General features: G+C 36.2%; 1 protein-coding gene and 1 pseudogene across 3 annotated transcripts in view; both read left to right on the top strand.

Annotated features, from left to right (window-relative positions):
* The window catches only part of CDK17 (cyclin dependent kinase 17), a 110,287-nt gene that overhangs the window by 28,765 nt on the left and 63,851 nt on the right, over positions 1-17,671 (top strand). The gene's annotated exons all lie outside the window — the stretch shown is intronic.
* Positions 3,879-8,246, top strand: LOC131839295 (large ribosomal subunit protein eL38-like; annotated as a pseudogene).

Below are 17,671 nucleotides of genomic sequence, written 5' to 3'. Positions count from 1 at the left end.
ATTTTTGTAACTCCTAGAAGAAAAACTATTAAGCAGCCAGGCTTTTATTTATTGAGTGAATATATGTGCTAAATGGGTGATGTTATGTAGCAGTGAAAACATGGACTTGGGTAGGGCATTTTACTGTTTGGGTTCCCACTTGTGCTTCTGCTTACTTGCTCTAACAGTGAATTTTTAGCTCATCAGTGACTGTCTCTTTAGGTATGTAAAGTGAGTATAATTTAAATAATTTTATAGAGTTACTGTGATGGTTAAAATTAAGTAGAGAACTAGAACAGATTGGCAGATTGTTCTGTTTACTAGTTTATTACATAAAAAGGGAAAAAGACATTTCCTTGATTATATTGACTTCTAGTAGTTTTATAGAGATCCTATATTTTAAAATGATTGCTGAAAAATTATATAATGTGGAAGGTTAATTTCATCTTTTTTTATTCCTTTGTTATTGTTATAGCACATATTACTATGACTTGTGTAAGAGGAGAAAATTGATAAAGGAACAGATCTTTCAGCAATTAAAATGTATTTTTTTAAAGATTTTTGTTTATTTATATTTTTGACAGAGATCACAAGTAGGCAGAGAGGCAGGCAGTGAGAGAGAGAGAGTGCTCGGGAAGCAGGCTCCCTGCTGAGCAGAGAGCCTGATGGGGGACTCTATCCCAGGACCCTGAGATCATGACCTGAGCTGAAAGCAGAGGCTTAACCCACTGAGCCACCCAGGCACCCAGTTAAAATGTATTTTACCTAATTGACATTAATGATTTTTTAAAGTACTTTTTCCCCCCTGAAATTCATGATAGACCCCTTACATGGTGTTGCAAGAGAAACTAGTGGGTAGGGAAGTACATAAACTTAAACCTCATTTGAGGAAAAAAAATCATTGATATCACTAGGTACTAGTCATTTTATGTACATTTGTAATCATTTTTGAAGGATATGGTTCTAGTATATAGGGTCATAAACTTGTGAATTGCCTGGTTAACTTTATAAACAAAAGGTTGCTCATATAATATTAAGAGATTTGCTCAAATAAATCTGTCTTAAGTTGGTGCTTAATAAATTTCATGTAAAAACCAGTGTCGGGTTTTATAATAAGCTATAAATATTACTGCATTCTAAGGTGTTGATTAGTGAGACCTAAGTCTTTTGAAGCATCAATGAAAATCATGAAATTTAATCTCTTTTGTATACAGGAAGAATAGAAAAAAGAATAGAAACCATTCTCTGTGCTTTTGTCTCACTGAGGATGTCAGAGGGATAGATACTAATGCTAATGAAATGTGTACACAGAGGGTAAATACGCATTGGAGCTCCAGGGAACACCTTAATTGAAGTGATATGCTTAAAACATGAGACTTATGCTGCCACTTTTTAATTTCATAAATATCAAATTGAGCATCAAAAAAGACCTTTTTGTTTTCTCATGGCAAAAGAATCCATATATTTGGAAGCAGTTGAAACCGCAAAGGAGGGTCTGTTTTGAACTCATTGAGAAGAATTTTAATGTTCTAGGCTCTTTTTAATCTATTAAAATTCTCACTCACTGTAGTTTCATGATGATTTCTCGCTCCCTACCCCCATATTTGAGTAAAGTTAATTAGAGCAAAATACATTCTGGAGTTCAGTAATAATGAGTTCAGACCTATTTTACTGTACTTACTATTCATGAGTTATGGAGAGCCTTAGTGTACCATTAGGTTTTCTTTCATATTGATTATTTACATACCTAATGACTTAGATTTTAATAAATTTTAGCCTGCTCTTAAGAAAGTGGTCATATAAATAAACATGTATTCAAGTGCCTGGAAACTCACTATAAACCATGTCCCAAATCATGAAAAAAAACAGATTTTTAAGAATTAGATCAAATCCTATAGTAAATATTTATTTCTAATTTCTATATAAAATAGTCAACAAATCTTAGACACCTATATATTTCAAACATTTATTTGTTGTAAGAGTAAATAGGAAAAGTCCTTTTCTTTTTTCTTTTTTTAAGATTTTAGAGAGTGAGGGGAAGGGCAGAGGGAGAGAGAGAATCATCAGGCAGACTCTCGCTGAGTGTGAAGCCTAATGTGGAGCTCAGTCCCAGGACACTAAAGTCATGACATGAGCTAGAGTCGAGAGCAGGCAGCTTAACCAACTGAGCTACCCAGGCATCCTGGGAAAGTTTTTCATATGGAATTTAGCTTTATTTTTTTTAAGAAGATATCACATTCACAGAGTTAGGCTAACAGGATTGAGCATTAATTCAAAAAGATATATGCACTCCTTTGTTTGTGGAGAATTATTTACAACACCCAAGATATTTGAAGCAGCCTAAGTGTCCGTTGATAAGTGAACAGTTATGGATGATGTGGCATATATCTATCTATATAGATATACAATTGAATATTACTCATCCTTAAAAAAGAATGAAACTTGCCATTCATGACAATGTGGATGGATCTAGAAGGTATTATTACACCAAGTGAAATAAGACCGAGAAAGGCAAGTATCGTATGATTTCAATTATATGTGAAATCTAAAAAATAAATGAACAAACACATGAAAACCAGAAACAGATTCATAAACACAAAGAACAAATTAGTGTTTGCCAGAGGGGAGGAGAGATGTGTGGATGGGCAAAATAGATGAAGAGAATTAAGAGGTACAGGCAGCCAGTGATAAAATAATAGAAAAAGATTATGTGACAAAATTTTCATTTAACTATAATACTGAGTTTAGTTCTTCCATTTTATCTGTTTATTTCTTTGCTAGGTTAAGAATGTTACTTAAAATTGCATGGAAATTTTATTATAGTTCATCAATACTCCATTTAGAAAGGAAAGTTCAAATCATCCTGTACTGCAGTTAAGAAATTTATTAACATAAAGCATTTTGGATGTCATAGATGGTTGCATGCTTGCAGAGACTTTTGTGTATAGCATTTAAGAAAGCAAGTGAGGGTATGTAGTAAAAGATCTGACTAATTTGGCCTTTATTCCTTCTGTAAGACTACTGATTGATGGCTATGACTTGTTTAATACTAACTCATAGGTAGTAGGCCTTTCTTTAGTTTGAGCTTATATTCTTAACAGTTATATTCCAGCTTTGTTATTGTAATTACATAATTTAATCAAATATTACCCAAACCAATGAAATACTAATGTATCAGTAGAGTCATTTCTGTGAAAACTTTGGAAAGACTTGATAAAGGTAGGTTGCTAAAAAATATTCCGTGGAACTGGATTTCGTCTTTGGGATCCCTTGCGGTTATAGCAGTAGTTACAAAACTTAGTATTCAAGCCATTTCCTTTAAGAATATTTTGTAGTATTTTGGGCGCCTGGGTGGCTCAGTGGGTTGGGCCGCTGCCTTCGGCTCAGGTCATGATCTCAGGGTCCTGGGATCGAGTCCCGCATCGGGCTCTCTGCTCGGCAGGGAGCCTGCTTCCTCCTCTCTCTCTCTACCTACTTCTCTGCCTACTTGTGATCTCTCTCTGTCAAATAAATAAATAAAATCTTTTAAAAAAAGAATATTTTGTAGTATTTTGTCCCTAGGTTTTGGGACCCTCTTCTCCTTTTTAGCATTGTTTTCCCCTCTTTAAAAAAACAAAAACAAAAACAGGGGCCTCCTTTTAAATTTCCTCTTCCAAGGAATCAGTTGATTTTTCTAAGGCAGATAGTTGAGCCAGTATAATGGTTTCATATAGAGTTGTTAAAATATTTCATTTTGGGGGCACCTGGGTGGCTCAGTGGGTTAAGCCTCTGCCTTCAGCTGAGGTCATGATCTCAGGGTCCTGGGATCGAGTCCTGCATTGGGCTCTCTGCTCAGCAGGGATCCTGCTTCCTCCCCATTCTCTCTGCCTGTCTCTCTGCCTACTTGTGATCTCTCTCTCTCTCTTTCTGTCAAATAAATAAATTAAAAAAAAATAATTCATTTTCTAGTGAATGTTAGATGGAAATGTGGAACACTTCAGTTACAGCTTACTTGGAAAATTAAAAGGGTATTTTCTACTTACGTTTATTTTACTTCTTATCTTGGGGATCTGAAAATACCTTTTAAGAATTAGTGGGAGATCTGAATATATCTTTTAAGAATTAGTGGGCAACAGGATTGGCCTATACCCAAATCTTAGGAGGGCCACAGTCCCCAGAGAGGGCCCCAAAGCTGTTTTGCTGGCTGCCTACTCTGGAGCAGCTGACTAACCAGATGCAGAGCACATTGATCTGGTCATAACTGCTTTCATCCTAGAGCAGGGCAAGTTAACACAATTTAGATCAAGAGCCACATTAGAAGATCCTGACCTCAGGATAACCTCTCATTTCCTACCTTTGAAACAGGGAACAATTCTAGTCACTTCCTAACTTTTAACCACAAAATTGCATGGGAACGTATAGCCACATCTAAAGATTGTGACCTTTTGATTTTCTTTACCCTTTATAAAGATGGATTCAGAATAAAAGAAACAATAGTCTTAACCTACTGTTCTTCATTGAACAGAGAAATAATCCCTCCCCTCCTCTACTTATTTTTTTTTCCTATTGAAATCTTTCTAGGCCATTCCTATAGATGGCAGTATAGGTGAAATAGATTGGGTACTGTGCCTGCAAACTCACCCTTTTCCCAAAAAAAGTATATCATGAGTGTGACAACTCTTGTCTGTGTTAGACAGCAGATCATTGTTTCTTGATATACACATTTTCAGATCATTGCTCTTGGTAAATCTAGGCCTTCTATTATTCTCCACATATTCCATCCAGGTTTTATTGAGCTTTATTTTCTAGAGATTTCAACTTTGTTTCTGCTATAATGCACATGACAGAATAGATAGTTTTATATATGGAAAACTGTAAGTTACTGGATAGATAAGAGGGACTGAGAATTGTGAGCAATTTTTGAAAAAGATTTTTATTTATTTGAGAAATAGAGCAAGGGGGAGGAGGAGAGGGAGAAGGACAAGCAGACTCCATGCTGATTGCAGAGCCCAACAGGTGGCCTGATCCCAGGACCCTGGAATCATGACCTGAGCCAAAACCAAGAGTCAGATGCATAACCAACTGCGCTGCCCAGGCACCCCAATTGTGAGCAGTTTCTAACTCCTAAACTACAAAGCCACTTCCTATCCTATTCATTTTGGGGAATGACATTATTATAAGAATAACCCTGAATTTATTCTTATACATTAAATACAGTTCCCAAATTTCTTACTTTGACTGTTAGTAAGAAATTCAAGTGCTTACAATGTGAGCATAGAATATTTATTGAAAGAATTAACTACAGAATTGAGAACTATTGTTTTATTTTGTAAGTCTTTCTGATACAAAAGGAACTACCAACCACCATGATAGAAATCTCTGTGCTTAATTCTTGGAAGATGTATTGAGTTGGAACAAAAGAAGGAGGAAGAGCAGCAGTCATTAAAAATGTCATGAAATGAGAGTAAAAAAGGAAATATGAAAGTGATAAAATGTATTGAGATGTTTTATAAGTATTATAATTTTGTTGACTTAAATATCTTTCTACTTAGAAAAAAATAGCAGAACCCAGATTTCCACACAACGTCACAGCCTTTGTAGCTGTGTACTTCCTGATGATTGATGGCATTAAACCGTCTATCATCTTGGCTAAATCTTCATAAGACCACTGATACATATTTACCATTTCTGAGTGTCCAGAGTTATAGATAGGTGATTTTCCTGGTAGCGCAAAGTTAATTGACTAACGTAAGGATCAAATTACGGCTTTTGGCCATAGCCAGTTACTTTAAACAAGTAGGAGTTACCATTAACTGACTTTTTCTTTTTTTTTTTGGATAGTAGAATTTAAAATTTTTTTTGAAGATTTTATGTATTTGAGAGAAAGTGAGCAATAGAGATAGAGCACAAGCCAGGGAGAGTCGCAGAGGGAGAGGAAGAAGCAGACTCCTCGCTGAGCAGGGAGCCCCCTACATGGGTCTTGATCCCAGGACTCTGAGATCATGCCTTGAGCCAAAGGCAGACACTTAACTGACTGAGCTACCCAGATGCCCCTGAATAGTTGAATTTAAATAGCAGCTTATAATTCCACTTATTTTACAGAGATGATTTATTTTCTTCATGTCTTGTTTGTCCTGTCTGTTGCAGTACAGTAGAACAACAGATATTATGTAATATGTAATGTTATTGTAATATATTAGTGGCTGTGGTTTATTATACTTAGAACTAAGGGACTTTTCATATGGATATTTATTTTTCTACCCGTATTTGAAGGACTGGGTTATACTGCCTATAAATGTAATCACAGAAATGACTTGTTATGTAGGAGGATAACATCTGTGTTCATACAGCAAAAGAGTGTGGCCTGTTTCTCTGATAGAATGGCTAACACTTGACAGTACTGTTCTCAAAAAGAGTTTATGGATAATTGTAAATATACACTGGGTAGGTCTTTTGGGTGGTGGAAGCTATGCACTCCTCTGCATCCCTCTTAGCCATGCCTCACAAAATGGAAGAAATCAAGGACTTTCTTCTCATAGCCAGGCTAAAGGATGCCAAATCTGTCAAGTTCAAGAAAAATAAAGATAATGTGAAGTTTAAAATTTGATACAGGAGATACCTTTATACATTGGTTATCACAGATGAAGAGAAGGCAGGGAAACTAAAGCAGTCCTGTCCTCCAGGTCTGGCGGTGAAGGAGCTGAAATGAACCTGGCATGCTAATTTGAACTGTATTAAGAGTCTTTTAAACAAACAAACCTACACAACACACACACACACACACACACACACACACACACACACACACAGAGGCTGATCTAGAAAGGCTAGATGGCAGTGGAAGGTTTGTTGGAGGTTTTGTCCTTTACTTTGGAAACCTCCTCTCAGCAGTGTTGAAATAAAACCAGGATTCAAGGAAGGAATAGTTGAAAATTGTTACAAATCCTTTGTGATACTGAGTCTGGAATTTGTATTTATGAGTCTGCCCAAGGAGAAATGTTCAGAGGCCTACGGAAGAGGAAAGAGGCATGTTTACAAGTTGCCTGGCTGCATGTTTACAAGTTATCTGCTTTGTATAAACCTAGTTCTAAAAATACTTTTAAAAATTGTCAATTAAAATACCATCATTAGGAAATAATTTACTAAGCACATTTTGCTGTAGCTAAATGAAATTTGGCGACTTACAGATAATTTGGTATTGCTAAAATTGCTTTAAGGTGTGGCTTTTCTTTTGAAAAAGATGATCATGCATGCTTTGACTTAATTTTACTCAAGAATATTACAAAAATTACAAGGAAAGGCAGTTTGTGGTTCACTTATAATCCACACATGGGCCAATTTATTGTGAGCCGATTAATGGTAGGAGCACGTAGTTTTTAAATTTCTGTTTTATCAGGATTTACTTAGTAGCTTAAGGACTCTTTGGTGACCCACTTTTGAGCTTTTGTTTTCTCATTTGTATACCAAGAATGGTAAATAATTATACATTTTTACCTACTAGAATCATATTAAGACTCAAATAAGATGTGAAGACTGCTTATAAACTCCATAGGGCCAAGTATATAGTGGAAAAGTAATTTCATTTAGATATATTTAGGGATAATTTTAAAGCTTTAAAATTTTTGTGGATAAATACATAATAAATATTAATACAATGTATAGACATTCAAAGGGTTATTAAACTGACAAAAAGTATTTGAGGCAAAAAGACAAAGGTTTGGTGTCTGAAAAAGATTTTATCATAACCAAGTGATTTTTTTTGCAAATTAAGCACCTTCCTGTATACCTTGTTCTATCTCCTGTTTGTGATGACCTCCTAAGTTATTGAACATATTTAATAGCTTTCATGGATGAGACTGAAGGTAGAACTGAATTTCTAGCATTTTCCCTAAAAGGGAGGAGTAACTTGCTAAACTTAATTTTTTTTTTTCAAGGAAGTTTTTGGTTTATTTGTGAAACACAGAGGAAAATATTTTCATTTCTCCATTTAAGAAGTAGTGTAGACCAAGCATACTCAGGTGCTTTCTTAAAATACTTGCTGTGTTTCTTTCTAGTACCCACTGAGAGGGTATTGCAAGGATATGTTTAAAGCACTAAGGATACAAAATGGAAAGAAACAGAACAATATAAAAAACAAGTGTAGCATAACCAGGTGATTAACATATGTATAATTGGAGTCCCTAAGTGTTGTGGTCTGAATGTTTGTTACCCCAGATTTCATGTTGAAATCCTAATGCCCAGTGTTGATGGTATTAGAATGTGAAGTTTTAGGAAGGTGCTGAGGTCATGAAGGTGGAGTCTTCATGTGTGGAATTAATGCTTGTATAAAAGAGATCCTCAGAAAGCTCCCTACTAGCACTTTTCACCATGTGAGAATATAGCAGGAAGTCTATAGCACAGAAGAGAACCAAGATCAAAAGCTCCTTGATCTCAGACTTTTAGCTTCCAGATTGTGAGAAATAAATTTCTGTTTGTAAGTTGTGTAGTCTGTGGTATTTTGTTACAGTATCCAAGCAGATTAAGACATTGATGAAATGGATAGGGGAAAGGGCAGAAACAATATCTGAAGAAATAATATCTATTTTTCAAAAACTGTTAAGACCACTGATGGAAGAATCTCAGTGAACCCAACACAGGATAAATAATAAACATTTACCTTTAGTGTTTTAGAGACTCTTTCATAACACCACTAAGCCAAAAGAAATAATTAATAATTCTGTTTATTTAGTAGTTAACCACTTAGTAGTGGGAGTTTGTAGTACTATGTCTGCCTGCTATTGCTATGTTTCCCTCAGCACTTAGTTCCAGATCACAGTGCTAAAAACCACATATAAACAGAATAATCTTAAAAACAGAAGGGGAAAAAGACATGTTAGTTACAGGGAAATAAGAATCTTTTTTTTTTTAAATAAAGATTTTATTTATTTATTTGACAGACAGAGATCACGAGTAAACAGAGAGAGAGACAGAGAGAGGGAGGGAGGCGGAGGAAGCAGGCTCCCCGCTGAGCAGAGAGCTGGAGGCGGGCTTGATCCCAGGACCCTGGGATCATGACCTGAGCTGAAGGCAGAGGCTTTAACCCACTGAGCCACCCAGGCGCCTTGAGAAATAAGAATCTTCAACGATGATTTTTTAACCATGTAACTCAGAAGAGACAGTGGAATGACACCTTTACAGTGCTGACAGAAAAATTGATAACCAGTGATTCTGTACTCAGTGAAAATACCCTTCAAAACCAGAAATGAAATAAATATATTCTTGGATAAACAAAAGCTGAGAGAAGGCATCAGCGACATACCCACACTTTAGGAAACATTAAGGAAATACACAGCCCAAAAAAAAAAAAAAAAAAAAAAATTCTGAGGTAGAAGCATGACGGAATGAAGAGTACTGGAATAGCTAAATAGGGTGGGCAGGACTGTTAGTTGCTTAAACCAGTAGTTTTAACAATCTCCAGTGTTCCATTGGAAATGTTATATTGGAAAACAATAGAACATGTCAAAGTAATTACATGACCGCAATAGCAAAAGGAGGAAGTAAATAGAATTATAAGAATCTCTCATTTGAGGGCGCCTGGGTGGCTCAGTGGGTTAAGCCTCTGCCTTTGGCTCAGGTCATGATCTCAGGGTCCTGGGATCAAGCCCCGCCTCCAGCTCTCTGCTCAGCAGGGAGCCTGCTTCCCTCTCCCTGCCTGCCTGCCTCTCTGCCTACTTGTGATCTCTCTCTCTCTCTCTCTCTGTCAAATAAATAAATAAATAAACTTAAAAAAAAATAGAATCTCTCATTTGTATGGGACATGGTAAAAGCACTAATTTAAGATACAAAATGAAGATGCATTTTTGTATCTTTTTTAAAAATTAATTTATTTATTTTCAGAAAAACAGTATTCATTATTTTTTCACCACACCCAGTACTCCATGCAATCCATGCCCTCTGTAATACCCACCACCTGGTACCCCAACCTTGTATCTTTTACAGTAACCACTGAAAGAATTATGCTAAAAGATAAACCTATAGAGTACATAAAATAGAATGATAAATATGTGATTAATAGAAAAGGAAGATCAAAGAACAGAACAAGGGGACAAATGGAAAATAAATACAAAGATGATGGACTTAACTACATCAGTAATTAAATGCTAATGGACTAAATGTATCAGGTATCAGAGTATCAGGTTGAATCAGAAAAGCAAAACCCAGCTATGTGCTGTTTACAAAGCATAAACAGGTACAGAGTAAAAATATGGGAAACAGTGTACCATGCAGATGTTACCTAAGAAATGGCTGTGTGACTATACTAATAGGAGATACAGTGTCTTTAGCCAAGAGACATTATTGGAGATAAAAAGGGATAATGTTAAAGGGGCAATTTATTAGGAAGATAGAATAGTTCTAATTTGTATACACCTAATTACATAGCTTCAAAATATGTAAAGCAAAATTTAGCTAAAAGGAAAATCACACAAGTCCATTATTATTGTTGTGAATTTAATAGACCTTTCTCACAGACCTCTTTGAGAAAATCTATAGAGAAATAGTGACCTTTACCTCACACCAAATACAAAAAATAATTGAAAATGGTTAATGGTCTTAAATTGTAACGCTAAAAATATAGAACTTGAAAATACAAAATACAGAAAAAATACCCATAATATCCTGGTACCAAAAATTTTAGGATGCAGAGAGAACCAACCATAAAATAGAAGGAACAAAGGAAAACAAAAGGCAAATCACAGAACAGAAAAATATATTTGTAATAGATATGTTGGAAAAAGGACTTAAACATAAGTCTTAAGACAACTCTGTTTAAAGTGGACAAAAGATTTGAAGTTATATGAATGGATCATAAACCCATTAAAGAGGTGGTCAACATCATTAGTTCATCATTAAAACAACATCATTGAAAGTCAACATCATTAAAAATATTTTTAATATATTTGTATAGTCATCACCACAATTTAATTTTAGAACATTTGTGACCACCCCCAAAAAACCTTATATCCATTCTTTTTTTTTTTTAAGACTTTATTTATTTATTTGACAGAGATCACAAGTAGGCAGAGAAGCAGGCAGGGAGAGGGGGAGTGCAGAGCAGGCTCCCTGCGGGGCAGAGACCCTGATGCACGGGCTGGATCCCAGGACACTGAACCGAAGGCAGAGGCTTAACCCACTGAGCCACCCAGGCGCCCCCTTATATCCATTCTTCTCCATCCTCTCCCATCTCCTGCCTCAGCCCTGTAAATGGTGAATGAAATTATTTAGCCCACCAGTTGGAAATGAACAGAAATGAACTAAGGTTAATATTTGTACTGTTTGTTGAGTAAACAAAAAGATAAAACTACAAGGGAAATCAAAATAAAAGTTTAAGAAGCCAAAATACTTACATGCACTCTAAGAACTGGTATAAGAGAAGTTGGCAATAAGGTTATTAAAATGATATTCTGAGATAAAACACCTTAGCAGTACATTAGACTATATTTTAAAAACTCTTTTATTTATTACTAGAGAGAGATAGCATAAGTAGAGGGCAGGGGAGAAGGAGAACAGATTCCCCTCTGATCAGGGAGCCCAACTCAGGGCTCATCCCAGGACCCTAGGATTACAACTTGAGTCGAAGGTAGATGCTTAACCAACTGAGCCACCTGCATGCTCCAGTACATTAAATTATAGATTAGATTAATGTGGTAGAGATCCTTCAGGGATTCTTAAAAGTCCATTAAAGAATCCACGAAGCCATAGTTTAACTTACAGCATTTTTTCCCCTTTTGTGATTTATGCAGTAATGCTGTGTTCTATTGTTGATGGCATCTTAAATGTGGTGAAACGTGGTATGTTTGAAATGATGTATTCTTAGATGTATTCCAGAGGAAGATTCAGAATATTTCATGCAATAAAAATATTAAAATTATTCACTGGGAAAAGATTTGGTCTAAAAGAAAAAGCTACTTATATTTCAAAGTAGTGAAATAGCACTCATCTAAAATTTTAGTAGGTCAGGCCTTTCATTAATCTACATTAATCTTGTGATGATTTTTGAATATGTGAGTTTTAAAGTTTTCATATACACACAAAATTTGAGCCTTAAGATTGTTATAACTCTTGAGGTTCTGATTTTATTTTGAAGATCTGTGCATTGCCTAATTTATGGAGTATAGCATGGGTTGTTCTTTTAAAGTTTGGGGTTCTAAAATAGATACTTTATTTTAGTGTGGATTATTTTATATAATTTCCTCAGAAGTCATGAAAAAAATCAAATTGCTGAATTTAACTAGAGTTTTATAATTCTAATTTAAAGAATATTACCTTAAGTATATAGAGAGGAGAACTTGTATAGCTGATGATGGTTTTTAAGGTATTTTTTATCAGCTTCAGACTCATCCTTCTAAAAAATTTTTTTTGTGGCGTAGGAGCTGAGATCCTACAAACTATATTTCTTGCTTACCATCTGATTCCCCATTAAATTCTGCCAGTAGGAGGATGGGAAATAGGAAAGCAAGAGGAGGGGCAAGGGATTTGCTCCTTTGTGTTTACTTCTTATCAATATTATCTTCACAGCAATGGGACTTCACCCTGGTAAGAAAAGGAGTGGCAGATCACTCCATTTTGCACTATACCGCACTCATAGAACCCTCATGACGTTCCTCCTAGATAACATCAACTAGCCTTTTGCTCTCTCTCTGAGATTTGTGTCCCCATTTTGCTGGGATCCTCCTCAAGTTCTTGGTTCTTTGTGTTTTTCAAGAAGTGCTTTATTTCTAGAGATCTAGGCTTTAGTTTTATGTGGTTTCTCCAAACCTTTGAGTTCCAGTAATTCTAGTCACTTTTGTTTTCCTCAGCTCTGGGGGTCCAAGCTGCTTCCTGTAATTACTTTCTTTGTAATTATATGAGTCCCTTTTTTACCTTTCCAGTTCTTCAGTTCATGGTTAACAACTTATTCTAAACTCTGTTACAGTTACTGGTGAGATTTTTGCCTTTTGACTGATACCTGACTAAAATAGCCTGATCAAAATAATAGACCTTTGCAAACCAAGGTCCTGGAGATCACATTTAGGTCATTCTTCATTTAGTCATTATTGGACCTCTGTAATGTGCTGGGCCTTTCTTTACTGTATTCTCTGTCAGATGTCCTCCCTATCTGTGGTCCCAGAGCTGCTTGAGAATATGTCATTATTACACTTCATTGTCATTGCCTGCTTTTCTGTATTTCTCAACTTGTGGCCCATGATAGTATGTTTTGTTTCTTTGTCCTTAGTTCCTAACACAGGATTTGTATAAACTAGATGTTCAATAAATATTTTAATTAATTAACATACTTGTAAATATGGCTGTAAAGGGCAGAAGTCATGACAAAAATTATCAGATGAAGGGGAAGGATCTTACTTTGATTATTTTGGGCGTCTGAAGGTCCTCTGATACTAAGAAGTTTAAGCCAATGTTAATATGGTATCAAAGGTTATTTAATACTCTTCAAAAAGTCGCATATCTAAGGCTTGATTTGGGTTTTCTGGTTCAATTGTTCTGGTTCAGTTGTTCGTGAGATTGAATGTGCTTTATCTCACTACATTTTCACCAACTCTTATACAGTACTGTTCTAGGGAAGAATCCAGATCCATTTATCATGATACTTCTCAGGTTATCAGGCCTCAACCTGTCAGGTATCATTTAAGCTTGCCTTTCTCTTCCACCTTCACTGTGCTCATGGAGTGAACCCTATACTTCACTGTACTTTAGTTATTAGTGCATTATTAATGCTTGATACAGGGCCACTCAGAAGGTTTACAAGTCTTCCAGTTATTTTGATTGTAATACACTTTCTCTTCAGTATTTAGTAGGGTCACCCTGACCTACAAATATCCTAGTTCCAGACCCTTAACTCCATCATGGTAACACCTTATTGGCACCCATGTCATTCCTATTATTAAACTCTTAATATAGGCTCCCTCCTGCTCAGTTTATATTAAGCAATTTAAATCTATAGTTACTGTTTTTCAAAATGAGAGATTTGGGGACATCTTTCTATTTCCACTTCTTATTTGTAGTAGAGGATCTTTTGATGAACTAACTGGATAATTTGAATATCTTGGTTTACAGTACTGAGATTTTAGGGAAAAAAGTAAATATTTCCCTGAAATTTCTTTATACTTGTTGAGGGGTGTAGATTTTTTTAATTTATCTTTAAGAATTTTGATGGGTATTTGGTCACTTGGCCATTTCTTTATTTGCTTTTTTGAGTTTTTATGTCGCTAAATCTTTCTGTTCCAGTGTCGTTAACATACAGTGCTCTATTTGTTTCAAGTGTACAATATAGTGATCCAACAGTTCTGCACATTACTTAGTGCTCATCAAAACAAGTATACTCCTAATCCCCTACTCCTGTTTCACTAATCCCCTACCTACCTCCATTCTGGTAACCATCTGTTTGTTAAGAGTCTCTTTTGGGGTGTGTGTGTGTGTGTGTGTGTGTGTGAATTTTACTTTACTCCTTTGTTTCTTAAGTTCCACATATGAGTGAAATCACATGGTATTTGTTTTTCCCTGACTAGGTTACTTTGCTTAGCATTATACTCTCTTGCACCATGCATGCTATTGCAAATGGCAAGGTTTCATTCTTTTTTATGGCTGAGTAATATTCCACTACACACACACACACACACACACACACACACTCTCTCTCTCTCTCTCTCTTTCTCTCTCTCTATATATATCCATTCATCTGTTAGTGGACACCTGGGCTGCTTCCATAGGTCAGCTGTTGTAAATAGTGCTGGAATAAACATGAGGGTGCATATATCCTTTTGAATTAGTGTTTTTTGTATTCTTTGGGTAAATACCCAGTAGCATGATTACTGTATCATAAGGCAGTTCTTCTTTTTTTTTTTTTTAAAGTAGGCTCCATGCTCAGTGTGGAGCCCGATGTGGGGCCCAAACTCATGACCCTGAGATAAGACCTGAGTCATGATCAAGAGTTGGACACTTAAGCAACTAAGTAGGGCAGTTCTATTTTTTTTTTAATATTTTATTATTTATTTGACAGAGAGAGAGATCACAAGCAGGCAGAGAGGCAGGCAGAGAGAGAGAGAGAGAGAGGAGGAAGCAGGCTCCCCGCTGAGCAGAGAGCCCGATGCGGGACTCGATCCCAGGACCCTGAGATCATGACCTGAGCCGAAGGCAGTGGCTTAACCCACTGAGCCACCCAGGCGCCCCCGGCAGTTCTATTTTTAATTTTGGGGGGAAACCTCTACACTGTTTTCCTCAGTGTCTGCTGCAGTTTGCATTCCCACCAGCAGTGCACAGGGGTTCCTTTTTATCCATATCCTCGCTTACACTTGTTTCTTGTTTTTGATTTTAGCCATTTTGACATGTTTGACGTGATTTCCATTGTGATTTTGATTTTTCATTTCCCTGATGATGTGTGATGTTGAGCATCTTTTCATGTGTCTTATGTGTGTCTGTTGGCCATCTTTGTGTCTTTGCAGAAATGTCTGTTCATGTCTTCTGCCCATTTTTAATTGCATTATTGGTTTTTGGGGTGTTGAGTTGTATCTGTTCTTTGCATATTTTGGATACTAACCATTTACCGGACATGTCATTTGCAGATATCTTCTCCCATTGAGTAGGTAGGTTGCCTTTCAGTTTCGTTGGTCATTTCTTTTCCTTTGCAGAGATTTTTTTTTTTTTAATGTAGTTTCAATAGTTTGTTTTTTCTTTTATTTCCCTTGCCTGAGTAGACATATCTGAAAGGAGATTGCCATGACCAGTGTCAGAAAAATTACTTTCTGTGCTCTCTTCAAGTATTTTTATGATCTCAAATTTCACATTTAGGTCCTTAATTTCAGTGTATTTTTGTGTATGGTGTAAGAAAGTGGTCCAATTTTATTCTTTTTCATGTAGCTGTCCAGTTTTCCCAAAACCATTTGAAAAGACTTTTTCTCATTGCATATTCTTTGTTGAAGATTAATTGACCATATAATTGTGGGTTTATTTCTGGGCTTCCTATTTAGTTCTTTTGATCTATGTGTCTGTTTTTATGCCAGTACCATACTTTTTGGATTACTAAAGTAGTAATAACTAGTATAACTAGTAGTTATAACTAGTATAACTGGTAGTTACTACTACTAGTAGTAGTATAACTTGAAGTCTGGAATTATGATGCTTCTTGTTTTGCATTTCTTTTTTTAAGAACGCTTTGGCTATTCAGGGTCTTTGGTGGTTCCATACAAATTTTAGGATTATTTGTTCTAGTTATGTGAAAAACACTGCTGGTATGCATGTTGCTTTGGGTAACATACGCATTTTAACGATGTTTGTTCTTCCAATCCCTGAGCATGGAATGTCTTTCCACTTCTTTTTTTTTCCTTTTCTTTGTGCCAAAGAATTTATTTGATAGAGAGAGAGAGAGTGAGTGCAAGAGAGAGTGGGGAGGGGCAGTGGGAGAGGGATAAGCAGACTCCCCACTGAGCAGGGAACCTGACACAATCCTAGAACCCCATGATCTTAACCTGAACTGAAGGCAGATGCTTAACCAGCTGAGCACCTCAGGTACCCTTGTGTTGTCAGTTTCTTTCATGTATTTTATAGTTTTCATAGTACAATGTGGGGCTTGATCTAAGGACCCTGAGATCATGACATGAGCTGAAATCAAAGAGTTGGACGCTTAACTGATTGAGCCACCCACATGCCCCAAGTGTTTTTTTTTTATTTCTCTTTCTGTTGCTTCATTATTAATGTGTAGAAATGCAACAGATTTCTGAACATTAGTTCTGTGTTGTGCTAGCGTTACTGAATTTATTAATTCAAGCAGTCTTCAGGGTTCTCGTCATCTACAGATAGTGAAAGTTTTGTTTCTTCTTACCTATTTGGATGCCTTTTATTTCTTTTTGTTGCTGATTGCTGTAGCTATGACTTCCAGTACTGTGTTGAATAAAAGTGATGAGAGTGGGCATCCCTGTCTCATTCCTGCCTATAGAGGAAAAGGCTCTGTTTTTTCCCCATTTAGGATGATCTTAGCTGTGGGTTTTTCATGTGAGGCCTTTATAATGTTGAGTTATGTTCCCTCTAAAACTACCTTTTTGAGGGTTTTTTTTAATCATGAATGGGTGTTAAACTTTGTCAGATGCTTTTTCTGCATCTGTTGAAATGATCTATGGCTCTTACCCTTTCTCTTACTTTAAGATTTTATTTATTTTTTAAATATTTATTTGAGAGCAAGGGAGAGAGAGAGAGAGAGCGCACGCACAGAAACGAGGAGGTAGGAACAGACTCCCCACTGAGCAGGGAGCCTGATGCTGGCTTGGATCCCAAGATAGGCATCTGAGCTTAAGGCAGATACTTAACTGAGCCACTCACGTGCCCCTAAGATTTCTTTTTTTAAATTAATGTATACAGCCAGCATGGGGCTGGAAATTATCAAGAGTTCTATGCTCCACCGACTGAACCAGCCAGGCACCCTTTCTTTCTCATATTGATGCAGTGTATCACATTGATTGATTTGAGAAGACTGAACTGCCTTTATAACCCAGGAGTAAATCCCACTTGATTGTGGGGAATGATTTTGTAATGTAATGTTGGATCTGGCTTGCTAATATTTTGTTGAGGATTTTTGCATCTTTGTTCATCTGGGATTTTGGCTTGCAGTTTTTTGTGGTGGTGTGTTTATCTGGCTTTGGTATCACACGATAAGGCTGGCCTTATAGAACGAATTTTCTATTCCTTC

Source organism: Mustela lutreola, chromosome 8 (assembly GCF_030435805.1).
Source record: "Mustela lutreola isolate mMusLut2 chromosome 8, mMusLut2.pri, whole genome shotgun sequence".
In the NCBI taxonomy this organism is placed as follows: Eukaryota; Metazoa; Chordata; class Mammalia; order Carnivora; family Mustelidae; genus Mustela; species Mustela lutreola.
This window is presented reverse-complemented; position numbering and strand designations above follow the sequence as displayed.